Here is a 7750-nt window from a genome sequence, read left to right as displayed (position 1 = left end):
CGACCCGGGGGAAGGAAGGCCATGATTAGTCCTGATCACCAGCCAGGCCTAAGGACCCTACCCATGCACAAATTTCGTGCACCGGGCCTCTAGTGATCAAATAAAATGCATGTAAAGATACATGGGTATGTATGTTCACACATTGATAGTGAGCGTGGAGAAAGGCCGTGGAGTAGGTGGTTCACATGGGTCCTCTAGAAGGGAGGTGCAAAGAGTGGACCTTCGATGTGGATGTGGGGGAGGGGGTGGATAAGGGGATGCCAAGTAAATGAGAAAGAAGAAAAGTTAAATATAAATGTATATAAAATCTTGTGTATCTAAATGTAATTTTTTAAAGTTGAAATTAAAATTTAAAAATGAAAGTATCCCAACCTGATCATTGCTTTTCTTTATTCCCCTTGCAGTCTGACTATAAGCCCAACTCACAATTTCTCCACATAGAAAAGTACCACTTGACTATATAGTTAATACCTATTAGTTTTTTCCTCTTACAATGGGGCAAGAAGGTTTCCAAATCTAAGTTGATAATCTTTTTGCCAGCCCTGAAAAGGCAGAGAGAAACTTATTAAATATCACTTGATCATTTCAGAAAAATAGCGTTTCCCTAGAAAGAAAGTGCACTGACAGCAGGTTTTTCCAGGATAACTTCCAGCTGAGATTGTGGGCCAGGAGTCAGCACCAGCAACGTCTGGGTGATGACAGGCTTCTCTGTGCCACGGAGGCAGAAGGCATCTCCGCCAAGGGGCTCGCAGCGCAGAGGACAGAGCTCGCTCCGACTAACGGGGAGATGACGCAGCAGGAGGCCTCGCCCACGCAGGCCCAGATGTCCTCGCCGCTCTGACTGCGTCTCGTGCATCTCGCTGTTGTAATAGCGCTCATTTGTTTGACTCATTTATATGATTATCCTTAAAAGCATATGAACTCTGCCACGTTCACTCCTGAAATCCCAGAGCACTTATAATGCCCTTGTTCAGGAAATATTTGTTAAGAACCAACCCTCTTTTTGTCTCTGGTGCAAAAAGTGAAAAAATGCTGTAGTGAAAACATCAGCCACATACTAAGCCCAAATAGTGGAGCAGAAAGATACCACCACGCACATCATGAAGTTTCAGAATTCCAGGGTTAGAGGCTTAGAAAGTCGCCTAGAAAGGACCGGAAAGCGCAGTGGCTCAGCCTTCCCCGAGTGGGTGCTAGGTGTCAGGATGCGGCATGGCGCCTTCCAGGCTCCTTTTCAGCCGAGAACTCTCTTCAGCCAAGTCATCTGTGAAACCAAAAGGTCGCCGACAGCCACTGTTAGACACACGGTCTCCAAAACTCACCCTCCCAGACACGCCTTCCAGACAAGGTACTTGAGGGTTTACAGCAAATCGAGGGCGTAACTCAAGAAGGAGGACAAGGGCGTCCCAGGCGACTGAGCTGATAGGTTGAAGCCAGCATCACTGGGTGGGCGTGACGTTTGGCTGAGGATTTTGCATGTGTGGTTCCTTCTGCTCAGTCTGCAAGTCCTCCTTCCCACGGTAGCAGCCTGGGTTAATAGAAATGGTGCAGTGACACAAACAAGTTTTATTTAAAGATAAAAGAGCAATACCGGCTCCAGAAAGCTCCACAAATGCCCAACAAGCATGGGAAAAGATGCTCAACATCACTAGTCATTAGGGAAATGCAAAGCAACCCCACAATAAGTCATCAAATTAATGAGAATAGAACGGTGGTTGCCAGGGGCTGGGGAGAGGGGGCAACGGGCAGTGTTGGACCGTTTTGCAAGATGAAACGCGTTCTGGGCTGTGTAACGGTGTGAGTGTGCATTCCTGAGCTGCTCGCTTACAGATGGTTGAGATGGTAAACTTCATGTGCATTTGATCGCAATTAAAAACTTTATAAACGAAGCAGAGGATATTAGAGCACTCTGGCAGGGTGCTCCCAGTCTAGAGAGAGCAGGCTGAGGGCGGGAAGAACTCGGGAACGCAGTGGGAGAAAGGGCCCATGTTCTTAACTGGAGGAAGGTGAGGGGTAAAAAAACAATTTTGTCAGGAAGTTAGTACAAGAGGAGAAGGAAAACAGTAGGAACTCTAGAAGGAACAGCTACACAAGAAGTAAAATGTAATGACAGTATGCTCCCCAGCGCTGTACGGCTCATTTTTATATTCTTTAGGAAGCAAACGACATTTATGGGTTTTACTGAAGGTTGTGATGGGGTGGAAGATGGGTTTATTGTAAGGACCACATCCATATCCATCACTATAGGGGTTACGTTGCTAATGTCTCCAGTCGTTAAGTCAAGAGAGAGCAAACCCAAGCCAGGATTTGGAGATGTGGAGGGACGTGTCCCCTTCATGGTGGACGTGGGGTTAAGTGAGAAAGGAAGGCAGAAGAGAGGAACCACCTGCTCCCACTGTTCTTTTTAGAAGACGGGTCCGTGTGTGGCCACAGGCAGAGCGGTAAGGAGCCCGGGGAGGGCCTGTGGGCGCTGGCAAGGGGTCTGTCTTGCTGTGTATCTCTTATGTTGTGTTGGTTTTCCCATGAGCAGGTATTATTTTACAGAGGAAACTGTGATTCGATGTTGGTTTTTCAGTTATTAATGAAAAGTGGCAGAATTGTACACTGAGAGTTAGAAGTAGGAGGAGTTACTGCTCGCTGGGGGGAATTAGATGCGGCGTTTGGAAGCATACCTTGAGTTGTGCTTTGTCATATAAACACGAGCTCAGGCGGGAAAGTGTAGGATACCTCCCACTGCATGAGCCATGAGTGCTTTATTTGCAGCATTTTATTTCACTGTTACAGTAAAACCTTAACTGTACTGCTGGGGGAATAGCTGGCTTTAATTAATTTAATTTTCAGAGTAATAGAATTAAGCAAAAACCATTTTCCATTTTCTATTGAGTACCTTTTAATAATGTAGTTATACTTGCCTACTGTAAGTTTAATATCTGGAGATAATTTAAGACTTTCATTGTGCTGTATGCAGATTAAGACAATATAGCAATGGGACCCTGGCCGGTGTTGCTCAGTGGTTAGAGCGTCGGCCCCAGCACTGAAGGGTCGCAGATTTAATTCCAGTCAAGAGCATGTACCTGGATTGCAGGTTCCATTCCCACCCTGGTCAGGGTGCGTGTGGGAGGCAACCAGTTGATATGTCTCTCTATCTCTTCACCCTCCTACTCTCTCAAAAAATCAATGGAAAAAAATATCCTCTGGTAAAGATTAATAAAACAAAACAAAACAAAAAAAGGAGCAATAGGGGTGGGTGACCACTACATGCCTGGTTTTTATTTGTTTACTTTTCCAGAGCTGTGTGGTGCAGCTTGCTGGCTATAGGACCAGCCCGTCACTCAGGGGCCTGCCTGGGCCTCCTAAGAATGTTGTAAATGTCGCCCTGGCTAGGTGGCTTGTTTGGAGCGTCATCCCGTACATCAGAAGGTTGCAGGTTTGATCCCCAGTCAGGGCGCATATGGGGAGCAACCAATCAATGTTTCTCCCCCGCCCTCTCTCTAAAATGAATAAAAACATATCCTTGGGTGAGGATTTTTTTTTTTTTTTTTTTTAGTGTTGTGAATTCAGATTTCTTAGTGTCTCCACACCTTTTAACTTGAAAATATTCCTGGAAAGTATCATCTAAGATGGGTGGGGAACCTTTTTTTCTGCCAAAGGCCATTTGGATATTTATAACATCATTTGAGGGCCATATAAAATTATCAACTTAAAAACTAGCCTGCTCGATTTGGTCAAACATTGAATTAGCTCACCCCTGAGCCTTGGCAGGGAGGAACGGGCCTTCCATGCCCTCGGGCTGGGCGTTCCCCACCCTGCCCCAAGGCTGGGGTCACTCTCCCTGAAGAAGGCACACTGCAGCGCACTGGATGGCAGAGCCGCCCCTGGTTTGCCCAGGCCAGAGCTGGTCTGCAGTCGCTGGGCAGCAGGAAGCACTGCTTGGAGTACAGGCCCAGCTCACCAGTGGCTTGGCTCACAGGAACCGGGGGCCCTGGTGCAACCCTCCTAGTGGCCGGCTGCACCTGCCTGGCTCAGCATGCGGTGTGCAGAGGAAGTGGGAGCATGAATGCAGCAGGCATGGCCTCCAGGTGTCCTGGTTGGGAGGACATGAGGGACACGTGTCAGGGTGGGACAGGCAGCAGGCATGGCCTCCAGGGTGTCCTGGTTGGGAGGACATGAGGGACACATGTCAGGGTGGGACAAGCAGCAGGAGGCCGGGGTGCAGTCTGTGCTGAGAAGGTCCCACTGCCAAAGATTCTGGTTTGGTTGGGCCGGGTGGAGCCCAGGAATCTGATGACTGGTCCCTGAGACAACACTCGAAGGAGTGGTGGCGTGGGCTGGACTGTTTGGAACTGTGTCTTACTCCATTTCGTACCCTTAGCCTAAGAAAAGGTTGGTGTTCAGATGTGGGCTGAGTGAATGAGCTGCTGAGCCGCCAAAGCAGAGGGCCTTGCAGCAGTATGGAGGCATGCCACCTCTTCTCCAAGGCCCTTAGACACGCAAAACACTGTCTGGCTCCAACTCTCCGAAGATAATGTGTGTTTATTCTTTGATTAGGGGCCCAGTGCATGAATTCGTGCACCTTGAAAGGAACTGTGGGCTGTGAGGCTGCGATGGGCACAGGGGCAGGTCTCGGCCCATCCTCCATGCCCCCGCCCGGCCCCTCCTGCCATGGCCCCCGGTCCCCTCTACCAGCAGCCCCACTCCTGCCACCGCCACTCCCATGTGCTGACAGCGCCGGCCCCGCTCATACCCGCTGACAGCGCGGAGCGATTGGAGCCGGCGCCAGCAGCTGGTGTGAGCGGCGGCTGCTGCCCCAGTCACCCCTCAGGAGCAGGGGCAGGTGGAGAAGCCCTGAGGGGCGATCGAGGCTGGTGCCACGCCAGCAGGAGGTGTGAGCACTGGGTGGGACTGGCACACGGGAGCAAAGAATTTTCAGTAACCACCAGAGGCTCCCCCTGATGACAGCGACCAATGTCCCGCCTTGGTCTGGCGCCCCCACTCACCTGCTCCACTATCCCGCCTCGGCCGACGCCTGCCATGTTCCGCGCGCACCCCCTGGTGGTCAGCGAACCTCATAACGACCAGTTGTTCCGCCATCCGGTCTATTTGCATATTAGGGTTTTATATAGATAGATTTAAGATGGACATTGTGCTGATGCCACTTTTTTTTCTACTTAATAGGGAGAAAGAACCAGAAACACAAAAAGAGGAACGTTTGATGGAAGAAAAGAAAAAGAAAAAGCAGGAAGAAAAGAAAAAGAAGGAAGGTGCTCAGAAAAAGGTTTGGCTGGAGTCGCTGCCTCCTTGTCTTTACGATCATCCCATGTCGCATTTGCATTGTCATGGCCATCACGTTACAGAATTGCATTCTCTTGTAGAAGTCAGGTGCTAAATCTGTAATTAGCAAAAAACAGTTACTGTGCTATGGAGTAAGTATAGGGTGACAGCCATAGCATGTCTGTCTAAAGGGCCTAGAATTGTAAGAGCTGTGTTTCAGAGAAGTTTGGTTTCAGTTGTCGGAAGTAAAGAACGTTCAGACTATTCTCCTTGGAATAAAGTGTCCAGAACAAGCCTGTCTAAGAGATGAGAAAAGGGCCGTTCAACCGATTTTATTAGAAAAGTTAGAAATAATTTTTGCAGCTTTGGTAAATGTTCTTTTACAAACCCTATTAGTAAACATTAAAAATTAAAAGCCCTGAGTCATGCTTGAATTTATGGCATTTAATATACCAAGTGATGCCATTCATTTTTGTTTTTGCCTAGTTTAATACAGCTTATAGTTTAAACTGTATGCCTATAGATTGTATTAAAACGCAGAGCTCCAATGAGCTCCCAGACAGATGTGGTTGCCTTTCAACCAATATTGGCATATAGTCAACAACTAGACATTTTTCCCAGTAATAACTTTTAATAAATGAACTGGGAAAATACTGTTTTTTAAAATTCTCAGTATTAAAGTCTGTTTATAAACTTTCATAGATGTGTACATCCTACACGTTATTCCTAAAGAGTTTCTGATTTTTTTTTTCAGGCTGCTGATCAAAAAACCAAAGGTAAGTTTATTTTATTTGCGGGGGGGCGGCAATTTTATGGCAGTACCAAACTTTTTATGATGAAGATGACTTTTTCTTTAATTGATGGTTAAAAACAAAGACTCCAACCTTGCCTTTGAATCTACTTTACATTATTCACCGTGAAATTCTTCCTTTATCACTGGGTTTACATCTGCATCTCATTGGCATTTGTTTAACCTAAACGCCTGAAGAATGTCATGTTAGCTTTCTAAGCATTGCTTTATAATTTTCCTTTGGTTTAATTTCCACCAAACAGGATTAAACTGATCAATTGCTTCCATTTAAGAACAACTAAGGGATACTGAACTCTTCTAAAGCTTCTAATTTGTCTTTGCCAGCTATTTATAACAAAAAGAGAGATGTTTTTTATGTGTTCCCTCTTTGCTTATGAATATGTAAGATTTCTTTTTATTCTCCAAGTCCGGAATTTGCTCATCACTGTCTTAGTGGGTATTGGTGGAGCACGCGATGCTCACAGTGACCAGGCGTCCCTGTGGTTTGCTCACGATGAGCAAATTGGAAGCGCCACTCGAGCCTCCTCGTTTGTAACATTATTTTTTGTTCACATAAAGGCAGTTTCCAAGTTAGAGAAAGTTATAGTTTATGGCTCTAAAGCAGTGGTTCTCAACCTTCCTAATGCTACGACCCTTTAATACAGTTCCTCATGTTGTGGTGACTCCCAATTTCATTGTTACAAATTGAACATAATTAAAGCATAGTGATTAATCACAAAAACAATATGTAATTATATATGTGTTTTCCGATGATCTTAGGCAACCCCTGTGAAAGGGTCGTTCGACCCCCAAAGGGGTCGCGACCCACGGGTTGAGAACCGCTGCTCTAAAGGAAGCTGACCTTTCTGAGAAAAAATGGATCAGATTACCTGCTTTCTTTTTAATAGCTTATTGAGTTATAATTGACATACAGTAAACCAAGCATGTCAAACTCAAAGGCTAACACGGGCCAAATAAACAAGGTTTAACTTTATGCGGGCCACAAAAAAAACAAAAGCGTCAATTTTCTTAGAAACGTAGGTTTATTTCAATAGAGACATGCTGAATACAAAGGGCTGAAATAAATGAGTCATTATTAACATAAAATAATAGAACATTTTAATAAAAATGAATATTTTTTCTTGAACATTCACTTACCAGACACTGAATAACTGCACAAATTAAGTGTAACGAAAATAAACCTATTTTTCTTGTTCTCCGAAAGCGAAATATTTCCTGTTGCGCAAGCCAAACAGGTCAGTCCAGAACTAATGATATGGCCATCGGCTGCTAAAATATTCACTGCTAGTATTAGTGGAGAGAAATAGTGCACCTTCGAGTAAGGTGCATAAGACGCATAAGGGAAATGAATGCAACACGATTATAGTAATCAGTCATTAGCGAACGTTGTAGTTCGTTATTAATAATTATGTATAACAGGATATTGTAAAAATTAAGTCACAAAATTTTTATTGAAATGTTTTTTACATACCGTTATATTGTATTTTTGCTGAGCCTCAAAAATATTCTTTGTGGGCTGCGAGTTTGACATGCTTGCAGTAAACTGAACATTAAACTTAAAGAGAACAATTTATACATTTTGGCCTGTGCACACCTGTGAAACATCCTAGCAATCAAGACAATGCCCATAAGCCCTGGAAGTTTCCGCACACCCCTCCCCTGCCCCCATCC

General features: G+C 45.3%; 1 long non-coding RNA gene across 1 annotated transcript in view; it reads left to right on the top strand.

Annotated features, from left to right (window-relative positions):
- Positions 1 to 5253: 5253 nt before the first annotated feature.
- The window catches only part of LOC102251587, a 7454-nt gene continuing 4957 nt past the window's right edge, over positions 5254 to 7750 (top strand). The window contains exons 1-2 of the long non-coding RNA XR_314603.2: positions 5254 to 5272; positions 6023 to 6044. This is a non-coding gene — a long non-coding RNA (uncharacterized LOC102251587). The remainder of the gene's footprint in view (positions 5273 to 6022; positions 6045 to 7750) is intronic.

The sequence above is a fragment of the Myotis brandtii genome, unplaced genomic scaffold (assembly GCF_000412655.1).
Source record: "Myotis brandtii unplaced genomic scaffold, ASM41265v1 scaffold825, whole genome shotgun sequence".
Lineage (NCBI taxonomy): Eukaryota > Metazoa > Chordata > Mammalia > Chiroptera > Vespertilionidae > Myotis > Myotis brandtii.
This window is presented reverse-complemented; position numbering and strand designations above follow the sequence as displayed.